Below are 12,280 nucleotides of genomic sequence, written 5' to 3' on the forward strand. Positions count from 1 at the left end.
GGCCAGATCTCAGCTCACTGCAAGCTCCGCCTCCTGGGTTTACGCCATTCTCCTGCCTCAGCCTCTCGAGTAGCTGGGACTACAGGTGCCCACCACCTCGCCCGGCCAGTTTGTTTGTATTTTTTTAGCAGAGACGGGGTTTCACCGTGTTAACCAGGATGGTCTCGATCTCCTGACCTTGTGATCCGCCCATCTCGGCCTCCCAAAGTGCTGGGATTACAGATTTGAGCCACCGTGCCCGGCCTAAAGTAAGTTCTTTAGAGAGAAGGAAAATAATGTAGGTCAGATACTTGGCTCTGTATAAAGAAAGGAAGAGCATTTAAGAAGGAGTAAGTGAAGACAAAAACTTTTTCTTACTTGATCTAACAGATATCAGTTTGTTAGTAACAATAACGTATTCAGTTATATATGCATCTAAATTTCTGTATGCTTATATGTAAATGAAACAAATGACAGCAATGGTACAAGGAACAGGTGGGAGAAATTTATTATTATTATTATTATTTGAGACAGAGCCTTGCTCTGTCCCCCAGGCTGGAGTGTGGTGGCACAATCTCGGCTCACTGCAACCTCCACCTCCCGGGTTCAAGCAATTCTCCTGCCTCAGCCTCCCAAGTAGCTGGGATTACACGTGCATGCCACCATGCCACCATGCCCAGCTAATTTTTGTATTTTTTAGTAGAGATGGGGTTTCATCATATTGGCCAGGCTGGCCTTGAACTCCTGACCTTGTGATCTGCCCACCTTGGCCTCCCAAAGTGCTGGGATTACAGACATGAACCACTGCGCCCGGCCTAGTATTATTTTGTTATTATAAAGTATTCATACTATCAGTGAAGTGGTATAGTGTTATCTAAAAGTGGACTGGATTAGTTGTAAATGTATTTTGCAAAGTCTAGGGCAATGACTAAAAAATGTAAAAAAAAAAAGCAGCATAATTGATATTCTAAGAGAGAACATGGAATCATATGAAATGCTCAATTAAACCCACAAAACACAGAAAAAGATATAAGACAAAAACGGGAACAAAGAACAAGGGCTACAAATAAAAAATAGTAATATATATGGTAGATATTAATCCAACTATATCAACAATCACTTTGAATATCAATGGTCAGAATGCACCCATTAGAAGATAGAGATTGTCAGAGTGGATCAAAAAACAAGACACAACTAATTATAGCCTATAAGAAACCCACTTTGATTCCAATTAAATCAGAACAACAACAAAAGAAATCCACTTTAAATATAAAGATGCATATAGATTACAAATACATGGATGAGCTGGACTTGGTGACTCACGCCTATAGTCCCAGCTACTTGGGAGGCTGGCAGGAGGGTCACTTGAGCCCAGGAGTTTGAGTCTAGCCTGCGCAACACAGCAAGACCTTGTCTCTTAAAAACAAAAAGTAGGCCAGGCACGATGGCTCACGCCTGTAATCCCGGCATTTTGGGAGGCCAAGGCAGGTGGATCACCTGCGGTCAGGAGTTAAAGACCAGCCTGGCCAACATGGTGAAACCCTGTCTCTAATAAAAATACAAAAATTAGCCAGAAGTGGTGGCAGGCGCTTGTAACTCCAGCTACTCGGGAGTCTGAGGCAGGAGACTCACTTGAACCTGGGAGGCGGAGGTCACAGTGAGCCGAGATCGCGCCACTGCACTTCAGCATGGGGGACAGAGCGAGACTGTCTAAAAAAAAAAAACAACAGCAGAAAAAGTAAATTTATGTAGAAAAATATACTATACTAACCAGTAATTGAAAGAAAGCAAGAATAACTACAGCTAACCCCTAAAAAACATGGGCTTGAATGGTGGGGTCCACTTAGACACAGATTTTCTTCTGCCTTCACCACCCACAAGACAGGAAGACCAACCCCTCCTCTTCCTCCTTCTCCTCAGCCTACTTACCATGAAGACGATGAAGATGAAGAACTTTATGATGATCCACTCCACTTAATGAATAGTGAATATATTTTCTCTTACTTATGATTTTCTTTTTTTCCCTTTTATTTATTTATTTATTATATCTATAGGTTTTTGGTTAACAGGTGGTATTTGGTTACATGAATAAGTTCTTTAGTGGTGAGTTATGATTTTCTTAATAACATTTTTTCTCTAGCTTACTTTATTATAATAAAACAGTATGTAATACAGATAACACCAAAGACGTGTTAATCAACTGTGTTATCAGTAAGGCTTCTGGCCAATAGCAGACTATTAGTAGTTAAGTTTTTGGGGAGTCAAACGTTACACACAGTTTGCCAGGCACAGTGGAGTATACCTATAATCCCAGCAACTCGGAGCCTGCGGTGGGAGAAGTGCATGAGGCCAGGGGACCAGCCTGGGTAATATAACAAGACTCTGTCTCTAAAAAATAAAATAAAAACAAAACGTAAAATAAATAAAATATAAGTTTTATATGGATTTTCAACCATGCAGGGGGTCAAAGTTCTTAACCCCTATTTGTTCAACCCCTGTGTTGTTCACTATATATTCATTTCAGACAGAACAGACTTCAAACAAGGAGAGTTATCAAGAATAAAGAGAGGCATCACATAAAGCAGTCAATTCTCAAAGAAGACAATTCTTAACATGTAGCATCTAACAACAGAGTGCCAATATATGTGAGATAAACAGAATTGCAAGGAGAAATCAATGAATCCCACCATCAGTGGAGATTTCAACACTCCTCTATCAGAAATGGACAGATCCAGCAGGCAGAAAATCATTATGGACATAGTTGAACTCAAAAACACTACCAAGGCTGAGCACAGTGGCTCACGCCTGTAATCCCAGCATTTTGGGAGGCCGAGGTGGGTGGATCACTCGAGGTCAGGAGCTTGTGACCAGCTTGGCCAACATGGTGAAACCCTGTCCCTTCTAAAAATACAAAAATTAGCTGGTGTCGTGTGCCTATAATCTTAGCTACTTGGGAGGCTGAGACATGAGAACCCGGGAGGTGGAGGTTGCAGTGAGCCGAGATCGCGCCACTGCACTCCAGCCTGGGAGGCAGAGAGAGATGTTGTCTCCAAAACAAAACAAACACACACACACACACACACACACACAGAGAAACCAAACAACCTCCAAAAAACACTACCATCACACTCTCATAGAACACTCACTAAGACCACATTCTGGGCCATAAAATACACCTTAACATATTTAAAAGAATACAAATCATACAATTTCTGATTTTAGATCACAGTAGAATTAAATGAGAAATCAATAACAGAAAGATAACTGGAGAAATCCCAAAATCTGTGATTAATTGACAGACTTCCAAATAATAAATGGGTCAAAGACTAAATGAAAAAATATTTTGAACTGAATGAAAATGAAAATACCACTTATCAAAACTGGTAAGAGGCAGCGAAAGCAGTGCTTAGAGGGAAATGTATAGCATTGAATGTCTTATTAGATAAGAAGAGAGATCTAAAATCAATAACCTAAGTTTTCACCTTAGGAAACTAGAAAAATAGAGTAAATTAAATCCAAAAGTAAACAACAGAAAAGAAATAATAAGAATTAAAGATGAAATCAATAAAATTGAAAAATTGTACAGCTTTTTTTCTTTTTTCCTTTTTTTTTTTTTTTTTGAAGCAGGGTCCATGCTGGAATGCAATGGCATGATCTTGGCTCACTACAACGTCTGCGTCCTGGGCTCAAGTGATTCTCGTGCCTCAGCCTCCCGAGTAGCTGGGATTATGGGTGTGGATCGCCACACTTGGCTTTTTGTATTTTTAGTAGAGACAGATTTTGCCATGTTGGCCAGGCTGGTCTCCAACTCTTGGACTAAAGTGATCCACCCTACTTGGCCTCCTAAAGTGCTGGGATTACAGGCGTGAGCAACAATGCCCAGCCAAGAATTGACATCCTTTTAACATTGAGTCTTCCAAACAAAGAACATGTTATATCCCTCTATTTATTTAGGTTGTCTCTAATTTATTTCAATAATATATATTTATTGGATTTATAACATGTATTTGATGTTTTTGAAATTATCAAAAATGGTGTCTTTTTAAATGCTTATTTTCTATTTGTTGCTGGTATAAAGAACTAAAATTGACTTTGCAATCCATCAAATTTAAATAACTCATTAAATCTAATGATTTATCCATAGCTTATTTTGGATTTTTAGGTTTAAAATCATATTACCTGAAGTTAATGACACTTTCATTGTTTTGTTTCCAATCTTTAATCAAGTTTTGATTTTTTGTTTTATTACACTGGCTAGTACCATATTGAATGAAAAGCAGATATCCTTTTATGATTCAAGGGAAATCTCAACATTTCACTGTTAAGTATATGGTTACTGCAGATCTTTTGTAGGTGCAATTTATCATATTATGCAAGTTTTCTATTATCCCTAGCTTTTAAAGAGTTTTATCATGTAGTGTACACATTTGTAATCAGATGCTCTACTCGCTGTCAATTATTTTAATTTATTTTAAAAATAGTAATACTTTTTGTTCATTTGTTTGTTTTTAGGCAGGGTCTCACTCTATCATCTAGGTTGATGTGTGATGGCACAATCTTAACTGTCTGCTGCCTTGACCTCCTGGGCTTGAGTGAGCCTCCTGCCTTGGTCTCCTCAGTAGCTGAGACTGCAGGTGTGTTACCATACCCAACTCATTTTTTAATGTTTTTTTCTTTTGAGACAAAATCTTGCTCTGTCACCCAGGCTGGAGTTCAGTGGTACCATCTTGGCTCACTACAACCTCCACCTCCCGAGTTCAGGTGAGTCTCATGCCTCAGCCTCCCAAGTAGCTGGGGTACAGGTGCGCACCACCTGTACATTTTGTATTTTTAGTAGAGACAGGGTTTCATTATGTTAGCCAGTATCATCTCGAACTCCTGGACTCAAGTAATCTGCCCACCTCTGCCTCCCAAAGTGCTAGGATTACAGATGTAAACCACTGTGCCTGGCCTTTATTTATTTATTTATTTATTTATTTATTTATTTATTTATTTATTTTATTTTATTTTTTTTGAGACAGAATTTCACTCATTTTGCCCAGGCTGGAGAGCAATGGTGGGATCTCAACTCATTGCAACCTCAGCCTCCCTGGTTCAAGTGATTCTCCTGCCTCAGTCTCCCAAGTAGCTGGGATTACAGGTGCCCGCCACCATGCATGGCTGATTTTTGTATTTTTAGTAAAGATGAGATTTCACCATGTTGGCCAGGCTGGTCTTGAACTCCTGACCTCAGGTGATCTGCCTGCCTCGGCCTCCCAAAGTGCTGGGATTATAGGTGTGAGCCACTGCACCTGGCCCACAGTCTGTTATTCTTAATAGGCAAATTAATCTGCTTTCCAGTTGCTATATTTCATCCCTAATGAATGTAGTTAGCCATGTTTGAAAACACCTCCAACTTTAAGTTCAAGGAACATCTGTTACATGTTTGATTTTGCCCACATAGCAGCACAGCTGGCTAAACAGGTGATGAAAGACACATAACGGGAGGTGGCAATAAGAAGTGCTGATTGCAGTTTGAAAATCTGTATCCAGAGTAGCACATTACTTTTGAAAATATATCATCTGGCTAAGCATATTAATTATTCAGATGTCATCTCAGATGTAGTACTTGTCAAAAACAAACAGTGCTGTGTTCCCCAAACACGTGACACTCAGTGTACCTAGTATCAGAAGCTGTTTATGCTCATTCTAAATTACTTAGGTGCTTCAACTTAAGCCTTTTCTATTTAATGTGCATGGCCTTAGGTGAGTTAATCATTGTGTAAAAATATCCAGGGACTGATAATGATGTATTTTATGCTCCAATATGTTGTAGTATAAACGACACTGAATCTGGTCTTTCATTTCATTCGTATTTTTTTCTGGTAGAGTTTCTAAAGGATTCCTCCTCCTCATCCTCCTCCTCCTCCTCCTTCTCCTCCTCCTCCTCCTGCTCCTCCTTCTTCTTTTCTCTCTCTCTCTCTCTCCTTCCTTCTCTCTCCCTCCTCTCTTCTCCATATCTCTCACACACTATTTATTTATTTATTATTTTTTGAGACGGAGTCTCGCTCTGTCGCCCAGGCTGGAGTGCAGTGGTGCGATCTCGGCTCACCGCAAGCTCCGTCTCCTGGGTTCAGGCCATTCTCCTGCCTCAGCATCCGGAGGAGCTGGGACTACAGGCGCCTGCCACCACGCCTGGCTAATTTTTTTGTATTTTTAGTAGAGACGGGGTTTCACCGTGTTAGCCGGGATGGTCTCAATCCCCTGACCTCGTGATCTTCCCACCTCAGCCTCCCAAAGTGCTAGGATTACAGGTGTGAGCTAGTGCATCCGGCCTACACCAATATTTCTTTCTCAGAGACGTATTCATTGTTTTAACATAACATAACATAACCTGAATTTACATTTTCTAGCTACTTACATACATGACCTAAGTTTTTTGCAAGATAAAGCAGGCAGCTCTTCCTTCTGAGATACAAGTGTGCTGATGGAAGCCTCTCAAGGAAAATTCTACATGATCCCACCCAGCGAGCACCTCCCTCAACTTGTGTGTCCTTATGGCTCCACTTCTGCTATTGAGGAAGACCTAGGCATTCCTAGCCTCAGTGACCCCTCCTTTCCTGCCTCTCCATCTTCCCTGTACTTTGACAAAGATTCCCTAAATTCCTCCCATTCTTTCCATCCCAGGCAAGGTCAAGGCCAAGAGAAATAAAGTCCAGAGAAAATGTTCCTTTATTTCCTGATAGGAATAAGCAGGTGGGAATGCACACAGAAACATTACATTGGATGCAGATATTTCTCATCCAGACTGACATCAGTCTTTAAAATCAGATTGGACGTGGTGGTGCATGACTGTAGTCCCAGTTACTTGGGAGGCTGAGGTGAAAGAACTGCTTGAGCCCAGGAGTTTGCCTCAGCCTGAAGGACACAGTGAAACACCCATCTCAAAAGCAAACAAACAAATGCATGAAGCTACATCAATGTTACACCTCAACAAAAAGTTAAAAAATACGTTAGATTCATTAAAGACCACTGACCATTTAGACCTTCCTCCTAGCTTTAGAACTAACGGTATCTTTATTACTTAGATTCCTAAATAGTTGTAAATCTAATTCTTCTTTAAGTATTTTCTAGGAAAGAAAGTTGATTACATTCATCAACAACCAATGTCAGAGCTTAATGGTTCCTAATGATTCTTCTATTTTCATCAGAGATAATTATTTTCATGAAACACTTAAATCTGCATTCCAATTTATGCATGTGTAAGAGCAAGTTTCTTTCACAGGCTGTCAACCCTGGCTACACTTGAGGAGCCTTTAGAAAACACTATTATAATGCCTAAGATGGCGTCAAAAAGAAGTTAGGAAAAACAAGACAGATAACAAATATAAAAAGACTGGTGGTGGTCAGGTGTGGTGGCTCACACCTGAAATCCCAGAACTTTGGGAGGCCAACGTGGGTGGATCACGAGGTCAGGAGTTCAAGACCAGCCTGACCAACATGGTGAAACCCCATCTCTACTAAAAATGCCAAAATTAGCCAGTCGTGGTGGCGCGTGCCTGTAATCCCAGCTACTCAGGAGGCTGAGGCAGGAGAATTGCTTGAACCAGGGAGGTGGAGGTTGCAGTGAGCCGAGATTGCACCACTGCCCTCCAGCCTGGGTGACAGATTGAGATTCTACCAAAAAAAAAAAAAAAAAAAAAAAAAAGACTGGTGAAAGTATGGTTTTAAGTATCAAAGAAATCAAGCATAAAGATAAATGTCTAGGGGTGGGAGTTGGGTTATCTATGAAGATAACAAACTACTCAACAAGAGGAAAACTTTGGAAAACAACAAAGCTAGAGAGAAAGGAGGAGACAAAATGAAATTGGATTTGACTGACCAGCTAAAGACTGAGACCTTGGTCCACTGGTCAGCACAACCCAAAGTTGGGGGTTAAGGGCAACCTCTGATAATGTGCAAGAGGCTGCAGATATTTCATTATCACAAGGTAAACCTCTGGGGAGGGATTATGACAATAATTAAGAATGACCAAACAATTAGTGACAATATTTGAGAAGAAATAATAATAGCTAACACTTAGTAGGCACTATTCCAAGTATTTTACATACACTAACTCATTTAACCTTGAAAATAACCCTACGACATAGTCTGGGATAACATCTATTTTGTAGATGAAGGGGTCCAGAATATACCACCCCCAAATATACTACTTTGGCATAGGTATTATTTTGAGCTGAAAGCAATTGAGAAATAACAGATGCAGGAAGAGACTCTGCCCTTCCTCCATCTGCCTAAAAGCAGGGCATACAATTTCTTTTGCGAAAGTAGCATAAATCTCCCCCACCACTCCTGTACCAGGATGAAGAGAAAAATCCTTATCATCAAATGGAGAACTAGCACGGAGATAAGTTTGCAGAAACAAACCTTACTCAAATAACTCTTTATCTTTCATTAGTTTCCCCCATATATTTTCTAGTCACTTCCCCACAATTTTCTGCCCCTAGAAGCCAAAACTTCCTTTCCTTTATCTAGTCACTTCTCTACAATTTATCACCCTTTGTTAAAATGATTTAGAAACTCCTTTGTCTAGGTCAGGTACAGTGGCTCATACCTGTAATCTCAGCACCTTGGGAGGCTGAGGTGGGAAGATCACTTGAAGCCAGGAGTTTGAGACCAGCCTGGGCAACATAGTGAGGCCTTGTCTCTAGAAAAAATAAAACATAGTAAATGGAAAAAAAATGATTAACCATTTGATTGAGACTTTAACTCTCATTTTCTCAATACCGCCATTTGCTCTCTTTTATCGTGGAGGGGCTGATTTTGTCTTCACTGATCAATCAGAGCTTGCATTTGAGAATGGTCCCTTCACTCCTTACTCTGATGCATTAATCCATTGCCCTCTCCCAAGACTTTCTGATTGGGTGGCTTCTCACTCACATTTGTCCTTCTCACTCTGTAGGAAACCAGTTTAGGACACCTTATAAAGAAAAGGATTGCATTGTCCAAGATTCAGTAAGGAAGCTTTTTAGTCATCTTGGTCACCTTGGTTTTTTAGACTTGACCCATACTCACACTCCCCAAAGTTCTGAGCTATCTGATTAAAGGAGATTATGATCTTCCAGGCCCCTTCTAAGAATCCAGTTCCTAGAAATAGGTGACTGACACTCAGGTACCCGAGATATTAAGAAAATAAGCTCTGGAGTTAGATTGCCAGGGTTCAAATCCTAGTGTCTTCTATAATGTTAAATTACTGTTATTTATATTCAATAATTGAATAGAAGATACAAGGATACATTATGAGAGCACACTACAGCTTAGAATATACATATTGTTTCTAGAGTTTACATGAGATAAATATAGTCACTTATTCATTTTAGTTTATATTTGATATATTTATTTCATATCTTTTTCATACAGGTGAATGCACTTAGAACAATTTATATGCTGAGGTAAAAGAGAGTGCATAGTTTTCAGCATTTGTTGTGAATCCTTCAGGTGTTGGATACTGTGAGTTCTAAATTTCTCTTCAAAGAATCAGTATGTCACTATGTTCAGTTCTTTGTCCTCCATTTTAAAGTTTAACTTCCTCATAGTTTCAGTAAATAACCTTTTCCACCAGTTTTTTTTTTTTTTTTTTTTATTGTACTTTAAGTTCTAGGGTACATGTGCACAACGTGCAGGTCTGTTACATATGTATACATGTGCCATGTTGGTGTGCTGCACCCATTAACTCCTCATTTACATTAGGTATATCTCCTAATGCTATCCCTCCACGCTACCCCCTCCCCACAATAGGACCCTGTGTGTGATGCTCCCCTTCCTGTGTCCAAGTGATCTCATTGTTCAATTCCCACCTATGAGTGACAACATGCAGTATTTGGTTTTCTGTTCTTGCGATAGTTTGCTGAGAATGATGGTTTCCAGCTGCATCCATGTCCCTACAAAGGACACAAACTCATCCTTTTTTATGGCTGCATAGTATTCCATGGTGTATATGTGCCACATTTTCTTAATCCAGTCTGTCACTGACGGACATTTGGGTTGATTCCAAGTCTTTGCTATTGTGAACAGTGCCACAATAAACATACATGTGCATGTGTCTTTACAGCAGCATGACTTATAATCCTTTGGGTATATACCCAGTAAGGGGATGGCTGGGTCAAAAGGTATTTCTATTCCACCAGTTTTAATCAGCAGTTCACATCTGTTGCCCTGGTCACCTGCTCTGTCCTGATTCATCCTGGTCAACTGCTTTGGCATGAGTCACCCCTGGTCACCTGCTCTGACTTAAACCACCTTTAGTTACCTGTTCTGTAACCATCTTTCCCGCCAAACTGCTCACCCCACCACTCTGGCTCATACCCCTGCTCTCTTTAAAATAACCAGTCAGAATTAGCCTAGTCTGTGCAGTCCAACCCTAGCCAATAGGGAAATGACACAGCAGCAGGGGCTACCTGCGTCAGGAATAAGAACCCCTTCCCCTCCCTTGTTCATGTGTGCTCTTGCCATTGCTCCATCTGCAAGTTGCACCCTTCTATAGAAGTAAAAATTGCCTTGCTGAGAAAATTAAATTTATGTTTGAGTGTTATTTCTTTGGTGGCACCAAAAATTTATTTATAACACACGTAACTTGAACTAAACAGGGAAACGAAAAACATGAAACTTTTTTTGTAGTTTATAAAAGAGCACAGGCTAAAATAACATTAATTTAAAAAGTAGAAAATCGAATTTTGTCTACAGTATAATTAAAATGGAGAACAGTTTGATTTATGGTGATATTAGAATTATGGGTGAAATTTTCTTTTATTTCAATTTATGTTAAGGCTGTTATAGCTATCATGTATAATAAATGAATAAAATTGAACTATTAAAAAAACTACATTATAATGTATATGTAAATTAAAAGGTTTTCTTCAATTAGTTCCATGTTTAAAAGCATTGAAAACTAGTATAATGTCTCAACATTTTTGTAATTGCATCTGAGGCTCTAATTTTCAGAGGATTGATTATTAACATAGGTAGAATTAAAGCAGGCAAAAATCTTATTGGTTGTTGCTATAAGAAAGATATAGTTATTATTTAAAGTGAAAAATAAACATTTTAATATAGTTGCATGCCACAGAATACATTAATAGTAAATTCTCAGTTAGAGGAAAATAAATCTACAGATAGAGTTTTCTGTGGTTCATCTCTTTTGGGAGAAAGAGGAAAAATCAATAACATACATATACCATGAGACTCTATTCCCCAACTTTCAGTGTTTGACTCTGCTAGAGATTCATGTCCATTATTCTATCTTGATATAGAAAATTTTCTATGAGTATTGAAGTTAAAGGTCAATACTGAAACTGTAAAACTCCCAGAAGAAAACACAGAGGGAAAGCTCCTTGACATTGTCACTGGTAGTGATTTCTTGGATATAAAGTAGTCCCCACTCATCTGTGGAGGATGTTCCAAGACTCCTAGTAATGCAGGATTTTTCTACTCTTAGCTCAGCTAGATCCAGGTTCTTGTCTCACGACCAGGAAAAATTGGGCATGTGGACATTGAAGAGCGAGTGGAGTAGAATTTATTAACCAAAGGAAAGTTCTCAGTAAAGAATAGGGTCCTGAAAGCAGGTTTCTAGTTGTCCCACTTCACAGTTGAATACAAGAGCTTTTTGTATCCAAGCTCATAGGGCTGAGTTCCCTATTTGTATGAGGTATGAATTCCTGGTGACTTCACCTTGTCCTTCCAGTGTGCATGGGAGGTTTTAATCTGAGCCACTCCATATTGATGCATTTCCCCTTACTGTATGTGTGCTAAGGAATTGAATTCTGCACTGCGGATATGTTTAGGCAAGCCCCTTGTACAGCTTCCCTTATCTGCCTAAAACATCTGGTATAAACACTTGTGGGGCAGATTGGAGATTCTCTGGGAGTCCTTCCCTCACTATCTTCCTAAAGTAAGCTGGCTAACTCCTTTCACCAGTGGATTCCTGAAACCATGGATAGTACCAAACTCAATTGCCATAAACAGGAACACATTTCCATTTATGTATTTCATGGATAAATTTAATGCCTTTTCTATCTTAGTTGAGTACTTGTAACACATTGGATGTAACTTTTGGAGTTTGAGATGTGATTCCCACCATGCTGCTGTTTGTTCCAACTATAGATCTTAGCAACCTCAGCATACAATTTTTTCTGCTTTCCTTATCAGGTTGAGAACTTTCACCTTTTCACTTAAGGAAATACTTTATTTTTGCTCTTTGGCATATCTGAATTGGCAGCATCACTCCTGTTGGGCTTTGGTCCATTTTTAAGTAAAACAAAGGTGA

Source organism: Colobus angolensis, unplaced genomic scaffold (assembly GCF_000951035.1).
Source record: "Colobus angolensis palliatus isolate OR3802 unplaced genomic scaffold, Cang.pa_1.0 Scaffold212, whole genome shotgun sequence".
Lineage (NCBI taxonomy): Eukaryota > Metazoa > Chordata > Mammalia > Primates > Cercopithecidae > Colobus > Colobus angolensis.